At 40.6% G+C, this 10,981-nt stretch overlaps 1 protein-coding gene across 1 annotated transcript in view; it reads left to right on the top strand.

Moving 5' to 3' along the window:
* The window catches only part of LOC117538083 (TRAF2 and NCK-interacting protein kinase-like), a gene marked incomplete in the record, with an annotated part of 93,548 nt that overhangs the window by 29,722 nt on the left and 52,845 nt on the right, over nt 1-10,981 (top strand).

Consider the following 10,981-nt stretch of genomic DNA (forward strand, 5'->3'; position numbering starts at 1 on the left):
TCGGAGGAGAATGGAGGGTTTAACATATTTTCTTGGTCTCTTTTTGTGTTCACATTGCAGCTGCTAAATCTGCAATTCCTCTTTTACACATGAGTGACATTTCAGTTTTGTAGTTGGTTTGAACAGAAGCATGAAGAATGTTCTCCTGCAGGCAGATGACTCGGTTGTTAACTGTGTGTGAGGTTCAGTTGGTGATGTTCAATGGGACAAGTAGCTTCATAATAATACAGGTTTTTTCCAACTTAGCATGACTTATTTGATCAGATACCGTCTAGTGAGTGTTGACTTCCTGTCTGTCTTCATCTGGGGATTTCTCTGACAGCGCTCTGTCTCTATACTTTGTCCCTTCTCTCGCTCTTTCTCTTTTCTTTACTGGGGACAGTTTAGCTATCATGAACCCAAAGTGTTGTGCTCTTCACAAATATAAAAATGAATATTCAAAAAGTATTCGATGGTGTTTTCTGACAGAGAAAACTAATGTTGTGTCTGACGTTAAACTGACCGGACTTCCTTCTGCGGATTGATATGACTGCACACAGTCTCCTAGTCCTCCTTAGCAACGGTCTTTCTCCTTAGCAACGGTCTGTAATCGCAAATGAACAACCTCTGGAATGTCCGAAACTGACCAATCAGAATAGAGTATTCAACTAAGCCGTGTCAAAAATATGCTTTTCTTCAGGCAAAGTTCTCAATTTGTCCAAACGCCTTTTTTTGTCAATAAAATATATAATGGTATCTCCGTCTCTCCGTCTTTAGTGTTATGAAGGATTCACCTTGTTATGGACGCACCGTTCTTTTATATCACCGTCTGACATGTTTCAACGTTTCACTGTCCGAGGGAGAGGACGTCCCCTGATCTTTTCTCCAGACGAACTCCCCCATAACTCACGTCTGCCTGCAGTCACGCGTCTCGTGAAGCAGAGGCCAAAGAATAAGCTGCTCTGTAACTAATGTGTCTGGAGGACAGATGGATGTGACTTCCTGTGGCTGATGATTACTCGCAGGTCTTCTTAACACTGCAAGCACTTCAACTTAGGGACACTATCTGAGACAAGTTAGGATATATGACCGTCAGTATTATCTTGAAGACCTCATATTTGTCCCTGCCCTCGTCTCTCTTTAACTCCCTGCCCTTTAATTTTCTCTCCCTCGCTTTAGGTTAACTCGCCGTCTATTTATAGCGTCCAGCAGCAGAGCTGAATTGTGGGTCAGTGTGTTGAGGGGGGGGAGGGGCTGCTGCATCACAACATGCATGGCTTCATGTCGTTAAGGGAGAAGGTCCATTGTAAGAAGACAACAAGTGAAATAGTCTGTTTAGGGAAGTTGTTGCTCAAATATGTGGCTATTCAAACTGAGCTTAAGCATTTAATCCTGTTGCAGCGTGTTGATGTAGACAGAAGGAAAAGGGTCGGGTGGAGTTGAGGTCAGCCGGCGCTGCACTAATATTAGCCACCTCGTAACCACCTGAAAACAAAGGATACCGAATTGCCTGGAAAAGACCGAGTGGGAATGTTTCAATGATGAATCAACATGTTGGGAACTTGTTTTCATCAGGTTTAACAGATTCTGTAGAGCATCATTTCAGAATATTTTTCTCGCAACATTTTTTGTGCACCGTCAAAATGGCTTGTAAGTGTTTACATTTGCCAGACTATCAAAGTCATTGTTTTGTTGCAGGCGAGTGATGCTCCTTACCTTGCGCACAATACACCTTGGAATCTGGAATCACTTCAACCAGACTTTCCCCTCATTTCCAAATGTTTCGCCCCGCTTTGGACAATGAAATGAATCCGCTTACATTTTGGGATTAGGAGAAGACACATTCACAACAGAAGAAGTATACTTTCATGTTTATCTATCGGCCGATCTATTAAGTAATCAAGGACACTTTATTTAAAGAGCACACAAAGTTCTTCACAAACAGCAATAAATACAAATAGAAACAATACCAACTTCCTCTCCAGTTCATAAACACAGCAACACAAAACTTTGGGTTACTAAAACACTAAAGTGAATAAACACAGGACTGAAGAATGAGGACATATTCTCCTCATGTTCAGGTGTCTCTACTTTAAAGAGTCCTCTCCTGCTGATGTTCAGGTGTATATCAGTATGTAGTGTCTCTACTTTAAAGAGTCCTCTCCTGCTGATGTTCAGGTGTTTATCAGTATGTATTGTCTCTACTTTAAAGAGTCCTCTCCTGCTGATGTTCAGGTGTTTATCAGTATGTAGTGTCTCTACTTTAAAGAGTCCTCTCCTGCTGATGTTCAGGTGTTTATCAGTATGTAGTGTCTCTACTTTAAAGAGTCCTCTCCTGCTGATGTTCAGGTGTATATCAGTATGTAGTGTCTCTACTTTAAAGAGTCCTCCTGCTGATGTTCAGGTGTATATCAGTATGTAGTGTCTCTACTTTAAAGAGTCCTCTCCTGCTGATGTTCAGGTGTATATCAGTATGTAATGTCCTCTACTTTAAAGAGTCCTCTCCTGCTGATGTTCAGGTGTATATCAGTATGTAGTGTCTCTACTTTAAAGAGTCCTCTCCTGCTGATGTTCAGGTGTATATCAGTATGTAATGTCTCTACTTTAAAGAGTCCTCTCCTGCTGATGTTCAGGTGTATATCAGTATGTAGCGTCTCTACTTTAAAGAGTCCTCTCCTGCTGATGTTCAGGTGTATATCAGTATGTAGTGTCTCTACTTTAAAGAGTCCTCTCCTGCTGATGTTCAGGTGTATATCAGTATGTAGTGACTCTACTTTAAAGAGTCCTCTCCTGCTGATGTTCAGGTGTATATCAGTATGTAGCGTCTCTACTTTAAAGAGTCCTCTCCTGCTGATGTTCAGGTGTATATCAGTATGTAGTGTCCTCTACTTTAAAGAGTCCTCTCCTGCTGATGTTCAGGTGTATATCAGTATGTAGCGTCTCTACTTTAAAGAGTCCTCTCCTGCTGATGTTCAGGTGTATATCAGTATGTAGTGTCTCTACTTTAAAGAGTCCTCTCCTGCTGATATTCAGGTGTATATCAGTATGTAGTGTCTCTACTTTAAAGAGTCCTCTCCTGCTGATGTTCAGGTGTATATCAGTATGTAGCGTCTCTACTTTAAAGAGTCCTCTCCTGCTGATGTTCAGGTGTATATCAGTATGTAGTGTCTCTACTTTAAAGAGTCCTCTCCTGCTGATATTCAGGTGTATATCAGTATGTAGTGTCTCTACTTTAAAGAGTCCTCTCCTGCTGATGTTCAGGTGTATATCAGTATGTAGTGTCTCTACTTTAAAGAGTCCTCTCCTGCTGATGTTCAGGTGTATATCAGTATGTAGTGTCTCTACTTTAAAGAGTCCTCCTGCTGATGTTCAGGTGTATATCAGTATGTAGTGTCTCTACTTTAAAGAGTCCTCTCCTGCTGATGTTCAGGTGTATATCAGTATGTAGTGTCTCTACTTTAAAGAGTCCTCTCCTGCTGATGTTCAGGTGTATATCAGTATGTAGTGTCTCATACTGCCTGTGCTGCAGCACCTCTTTCCACCCTCTGTCTGAAAGGAGATTATTTCTGTTTTGGTATTTTTCACTATATTCTAACCCAAGCATTTTAACAAAATTCCCTCGTACTTAGATCCAGCAGTCTGGTGTTAGCCGTGTTAGTGCTTTACCCAGCAGCTAGCAGCTGATCTGAGCTTCACCCAGCAGTGAACCAGCGTCTGTGCACTTACTGTTGACTTTAGGCTTTTACTGAATTACTCCTTACGCCTCATAATCCCACAGCTCTGTGCACGGCTGCTCTCTGGTGCATTAAAACAAGCCAACAGACTGAACTCTGCGCTGTTTTTGCCCCGTGCCTTAGTGTAGGTCTGAATGCTTTTCACTGTGGCTTTTCAATGTGGGGTCTTATATCTTTGTTTTTAATTCCCTCAAAGTCTTTTCACTACAGAAATCCCCCCCAAAAAGAATAATAAGATCATACGGCTGCTCAATTAATCGTATTTTAATCGCAATTACGATTTTGGCTTGCAACGATTACGAAGACAAAGTACTCGAGATAAAACGATTATCTTTTTATTATTATTATTTATTTTTTTGTATTATTTTTAACATATATTTATATATATATATATATATAAAGTTCAGGGTAATCAACTGTTAAAAACATACTGTTCACATGTTTTCAAAGTAAATGGATAATCGTTTTTAATAATCGTGATATCAATTATTGACCCAAATAATCGAGATTATGATTGTTGCCATAATCGAGCAGCCCTAGGATCACGTCCCTATGATTATTCAGACAGACCAAAATGGTGGCAGTAAAGTTGGTTAAATGTTTTTGCTTTGAATCAGTTTTTCTTGGTATGTGGGTGCATTTCGAAGAGAGAAATAGCAGCATTATTCCTCTGACCTCTGGGCATCTTTATTGCGACCCGTCTTAATGGTTGTCACAAGGGCAGAAACCCCTCTTTGTGTTGGGGTTAGCTCCAACAGAGTCAGCACTGTCTTCTACATTTAAAAGTAAATCAAACAAGCTTTGGCTCATCAATAACAACTGTTTAGCCTCAAAGTGACGGCAATACGAACTTTGACACCACATTTCCATGGTTGTGTGTCATCTGGATGTTTCAGTTGTTGTTGAACTCAATTGACTATTTATGTATATTCTATTTCACCAGCTTTACAGCTTAGTTGGTTATACCAAACGTATACTTCTTTAAGCTTTTAAAATGGCCATGTTCTCAATAATTGAATGAATTCTAGACACAAGAACGAATGGCGAATTATGATTTTCATCAGGAGCTATTGGATCAAAGAATGAGTAAACATTATTACAAATCTGACCCTGAAGACAGGACATGCTATGCTTATTTTCAGGTTCATAATTGTATTTTTTGCTTCTACTGTGACATGTCTCCATGCTTTAATGTTCAAAACGTGTACAAGAAAATGAAAACCCCCAAAAAGCATAATAGAGACTCTTTAAGATGTATACCTTAACCAGACCCAAAACCATTTTAAGTCACAATTGTAGGCTGATTTACTTGATTGATCAACTTCTAGCAGATTCCATTCACACCCAAGGATGCACTGATTGAATACACTCAAGTCTATATAGTCTAAGTATTTCATTTTTCTTGTGAATTTGAATAAAAAAGCCAAAATACATCTGTCATTGCAGCTCAAGTGAGGTTTTTGCACAGGAAGCTTAATAATAATAATAATGGGTTCCATTTATAAAGCACTTCATATTTGATTTCAAATCCCGAAGTGCTACAAGTAGTGACCATGAACAGTATAAATAAACATTACACAACACGGTAGAATTAATAAAAAGCAATACAAAATAAATAAATCAAAGGGTGATAAAAAGGTCTAGGCAAAGGCTCTTTTGAAGAGATGGGTTTTGAGGCCTTTTGAAAAGCCTCCACGGTCTGTGGTGCTCTCATTTGGTCGGGGAGAGCATTCCACAGACTGGGAGCAGCCGAGCAGAAGGCCCGGTCTCCCATAGTACGGAGCTTAGTCCTGGGGGGTTTGAGGAAGTTGGAGTTGCTGGAGCGGGTGGTCCGCAAGGAGGTATGGGGGGTGAGGAGTTCCTTGAGGTAGGAAGGGGCAGTTCCATGGACACACTGGTGGGTGGCTTATCTCTGAAGTGCTTCAGTGTCAACTGCTTAGATACCTGCAGGGATTTATGTTATGTTGTCCTTGTTGTCATCAGTAGTCCTTTTGAAATGTTTCTGTGAGCCCTTTTATGTATTTCTGTATCTCTATACCTGTCTTTGTCTCCTTTTCTATCACTTGTCTCAAAGAGAAAATAACTGAACAGTTCTGAATAGACCAACGGACAATCTCACACACAACAGAGCTGCAGTGTTATCCAATCCCCGGTCTAAATGTCCCCCCCCTCCCTTCCCGCCCGCTTTTTCTTTTTTCAGCTGTGTTTTCACGGGCGGTTAAAACATCTCCGTATTAATTAAGTGTGCCTCACCCTTCCCTGCGCTGGAAGAAGAGCCGCTCTCTTTTATTACGGAGCTCTGTAAATTCAGACCTCACTCCTCGACATCGCATGGCCCTATATTTACCAGAGAGACACCACCCTTCCCCCCAAAAAAAACACCCCCTTATTACCCTGCAGGCCTTTTTGAAGAGGTGGTAAAAATGCCAGTGTAGAAAGTTCCAGTGGTTTTGGATATCACCCTGCCTTCATGTCTGTAAATGCAGGGTGGAGTTAGCATCCTGGGCTGCGAGGAGATGCCACTTATTAGATTGTATAAAACATCCAAACATGGCATTCCCAAAACCACTGACTCTATGTGACTTCCTCCATATCTGGTGACCACTTCCTGTCTGGAGCGAGACAAACAGTTCTCAGCAGGTTTGAAGTGGAAATGTCAATTTGGCTGAGGAAGTGTTTCTAACTGAGGGAAATGAAGCCATGATAAGAGCTGTTTGAATGCTCTCGATGATAATAAAGGAGCTTCCATGCTTCCTTTATTATCTTCTTTAGCTTAGGAAACACTGCTATCCTATCAAAAGGTGAGGAGATCGTTCTGTCCCACAATACCTTGCAACATTTAACGTGCCACAACATTCACAAAAACAACCGACAAACAGAACTCTTGTTTAAGTTACGGTGCTTATTAAACATTTTAACACTTATGCCGTGAAGTGCTAATGTGTTTTAAACTTGATGTTAAAGAGGCCCTATTGTGCTGGTTTTGGTTTTCCTTTCCTGTAGTGTGTTATCACAACAGAGCCGGCCAGCTAACCAATCAGAGTAGACTTGGCTCTGGTTTCAGACAGAGGGTGAAAAGAGGTGCTGCAGCACAGGCAGTAGGATAATAATACTAATGTACCTGAACGTTCGCATAGGCCCCTTTAAGGAATAATGGTTATGAAACCGTTTATTTCTGACAATTCAACCGCAACCCATGACTAGGAATCAGCCTGAGAGGTAAACGCACCACCGACTTTCTTATAATGAGGGCGCAGGAGGAAGAGAAGAAGACTGATCGCTCTCCTTGAGCTTTATCTGGAAAAGCTTGGCACAGTTTTTCTCCGTTTGAACATCTCCTCCCTTCTTCTGGTCTTCCTTCCGCTCAGAAGACTTTCTATCTGATATCTCTTCCAGCGCTCTGAACACTGCAGTACCTTGTGCTCCATCTATCAAAGGGTCGAATCATGAAGGCAGCTGGGGTTTGGTTTGGAACTGGGCCGAGCTTTTTCTGCTCAGTCTGAGACATCTATAAATATATCCCACTGTAGAGGAAGCTTCATGTCTTTCCTGTGTCTTTTTTTGCTCTCCGTTTGAATCCTGGTCTGAAAATATCATGAAATATCCACAAGCTTTTCTTTAAGACTGCTCAGAGGTGGGTTAGCTTTAAGGTCTGCAGTCATGCAGCTATGAATGTGAAGTAGATTCATATCATGAACATTGCACCAGAGAAACATAATCAAACTTCAGGGTTGATGTGATTCCTACAGATTTATGTTTTTAAACTGCAGTAGTGGAATAATTAAGGAAACTAGTTCGACTATCTCCTGCATTGTTCGTCCTGATGTGGTTTGTGAACTTTAGTTAACAAAAAAAAACGTTTCTTGAATTAAACAAATCTTTAAGCTTCTTCAGTCAAACCAAAACACACATTTTTCAAACTCTCGAATGCATGTCTCTCCCTGCGTGTTTCCTCCATGTCCTTCTCTGACTTTATGTAAACAGAAAATAGATCACATTAGGGAAGCTAGGCACTCTCAAAATGCTGTTTGAGTGAGACATTATCTTGTTTCTTTCTGAATCAAATCCATGCTGTAAATATGGGAAGAAAACACTTTGACGCTGTGAAGCTGACCGTTGAGCGGCCCAGACCAAGCAAGGAGGCAGAGGCAGAACGTCCAAAAATATAACCCGACGTGGGCATTTATTCAACTTGAGCACAGGACACAGCCTCAATCCTGCTGTTCCTGTGCTCACATCCTTCCAGCCACAAGGATCTCACACACTACCAGCCTCCCAACAGACAGGGAAACAGAGCCTAAATACACACACTAATCAGCACAACAAGACACAGGTGAGGGGGGAGGAGACAACACAGGACACCAGGTGCACACAATTACCCGGCCTGAAGCAGTCAGTCCATAGTGACGAAGTTACCTTCGTCACAAGCACACAAACAAATCCGCTTCACTTCTTACGTTTATTTGACCATTTATTCCAAACACAGCTGAAAAAATACAATATAGTACCAACTGAGGTCAAGAGAAAGTTACTGAACATTATGACATCACTACCTTACACTCAAGTTTCTATTGGCTAGCCCTCCAACACATTACGTGATAGGCTAAGATTAGATTACTTTATTGTCATTACAAAATACAAGCACAGTGTAACGAAATCAAGGAGGGTCTAACCAGAGTGCAAACCAGTCAGTTATTTACACAGTTATCAGAAGTATTTACAAAATAAATGATATAAAGGTAAATAGATGGGAAATGTATAAATAATAATAAATACAGTGAATACAGTACTGTATATAAAACAGTAATGTACAAGGATAATTGCGCTTCAGCACAGCACACGACAACAACTAGGCAGTATGGGACAGCGTGGGGTTCATTGTCAGCAGTCTGACTGCTGGAGGGAAGAAGCTGTGCGTAGTCCTGTTGGTTCTACCCGGGAGGCTGCGGTAGCGTGTCCCAGAGCGGGTGCCACGTAGGGGATAAAGACAGAGGGTGAAAAGAGGTGCTGCAGACACTAAATATAATATGAGGTTCTCTTTACGTAATATATCTGAGTATTCTCCCATATTCTCAATGTGAATATGTTTTTTTTTTTTACCTGTTCCCATGTTTGAGATTTCAGAGTAGGTGATTTGGATCCAGAAGACATACTTGATTAACTTTTGACCTCTGTCTAAATCACATCGGTAGCTCCCCAGAGTGACAGGTTGCTCTGTTTCCATGGAGATGCAGTGAACAGTGCTAGAGGGGAATGGACATGTCAATTCCCTGCCACACACACACACACACACACACACACACACACACCACACACACACACACACACACACACACACACACACACACACACACACACACACACACACACACACACACACACACACACACACACACACACACACACACACACACACACACACACACACACTCAACTTTATTGCCATTGGATTTTCATCAATACAATATATTATTTATTCCATGCTTTGACAGCCCGTTAATTTTGATTGATCCTCCCTAATTCGTTCAATATATCATTCACTGTGTAATAGCACTTTTTAAAAGACTAGTGACACTTATTTTTCTTTATATAATTGAAACACCTACAATGTGATGTTAAATGCGGAAAAATTCACATTTGAGAAACTTAAAAAGGTTAATTATTATTTGAGAACGATTTCCAAGAAATTGGCAGTTCAACGCAAAGCATTCAATGTTTACTTAAAATAACGTAGCAATTTCATCCAATAAATTACCTTCTTTACATTTAGGATTTTTTTTTAACTGATAATTGTTTTGAACTTCGGCTGGTGACTTTATGAAATATCATTAGTTAAATCTTAGATCAGTAGTTTTACATTTAAGCAGGACTCCTGGCTGTAAATGTGTCTGCAAATTAAGTAATTGATCCAAAATCATTCTGGTATTAATTATTTGCATATTCATCACCGTGTTTGTGTTTGTGTGTGTGTGTGTGGCCTAGCATTACTATACTTGTGGGGATCTACATCTGTTTAGGTTTAGGATTAGGGTAAGGGTTAGGTTAAGGGTTAGGCATGTGTTGGTTATGGTTAAGGTTAGGATAAGTCTCCAGGAAATGCATGTAAGTCAATGTAATGTCCCCTGAAGTGATGTATACATGGTGTGTGTGTGTGTGTGTGTGACGTGTCTGCCTGGAGAGCAGAGCTGATTCTGTAGCAGTGGCCATCTTGCATTGGCCACAGAAAGTAGGCCACCGGCCGCTTTAACACAGCACAGACAAACAGGGACGAGCAGCTGATCTCCAGAGCACAGGCGCGTCATCAAAATGAGCCGTGTGTGACATGGCTGACCGACACTCACTCCACCACCATCGACGTCTGAGATGTAGTTTTATGAGACTAACAGGACATTTCTGCATGTAGACACACACTGGCTACAATTACAGAAACAGCCTCTGAGTCAACTTTACACAAGCTGGCAAGCATGGACACACACACGTACGCACGCACGCACACGCGCACTTGCATTCGGATGTCTGTGTTTGATGTCTCTTTGAAGAGCAAACTCAAGACCCACCCTTTCATTTGACTTTTAACTGAATTGTATTGAATTCTGATTTTATTCCTTTTTAATATTTGTATTTTATTATAATTGTATTCCTTTTAATTTTATTATTTAATTTGTATTTTATCCCTTTTTATTATTTTAGTTGTATTATTTATTTATTTTAATTGTATTGTTTTACATTTTATTATTATTCTATTTTTTATATCATTATTATTTGTATTCTTGTAGAGTCTCTGTGATGTCATAGTGGTTCTTAAGTTACCTAATTTACTTTAACCTTAACATAGCTCTTCCAGCACTCTGACTTCTGACTGAGCTTGGCAGCTTTTCTATCCGGCTCAAGGGTTTCCTAATGTCCTCCTCATTAGCAGACGTTATCAGTGCATATTGTAATCCCTAAGAGGAGCATCTTCCGTCATTAGGAGGATAACCGTATCATTTCATCTGACTACAGTCTCTAATAAGTGAAGCATTGGGTGGTAGCTTAGCCGTTAGCGCTCCCCACTCAGTTTAGAGAGGCTAAAACACGTCATTTAGCGCTTTAATTAAGCTCTGCATTGGTTTCCAGGTTGAGTGTAAGCAGCTTGTGCCCCCCCCTCCATGGATTAGATTAACTAGCTCCAACAATGCTCCGACTCACTTCTTTTCCTCTAGTTTTAGTGCTAAGTTTTACACAGATCATATTTAGGGCTGCTCAATTAATCGTATTTTAATCGCAAT

Source organism: Gymnodraco acuticeps, unplaced genomic scaffold (assembly GCF_902827175.1).
Source record: "Gymnodraco acuticeps unplaced genomic scaffold, fGymAcu1.1, whole genome shotgun sequence".
NCBI lineage: Eukaryota > Metazoa > Chordata > Actinopteri > Perciformes > Bathydraconidae > Gymnodraco > Gymnodraco acuticeps.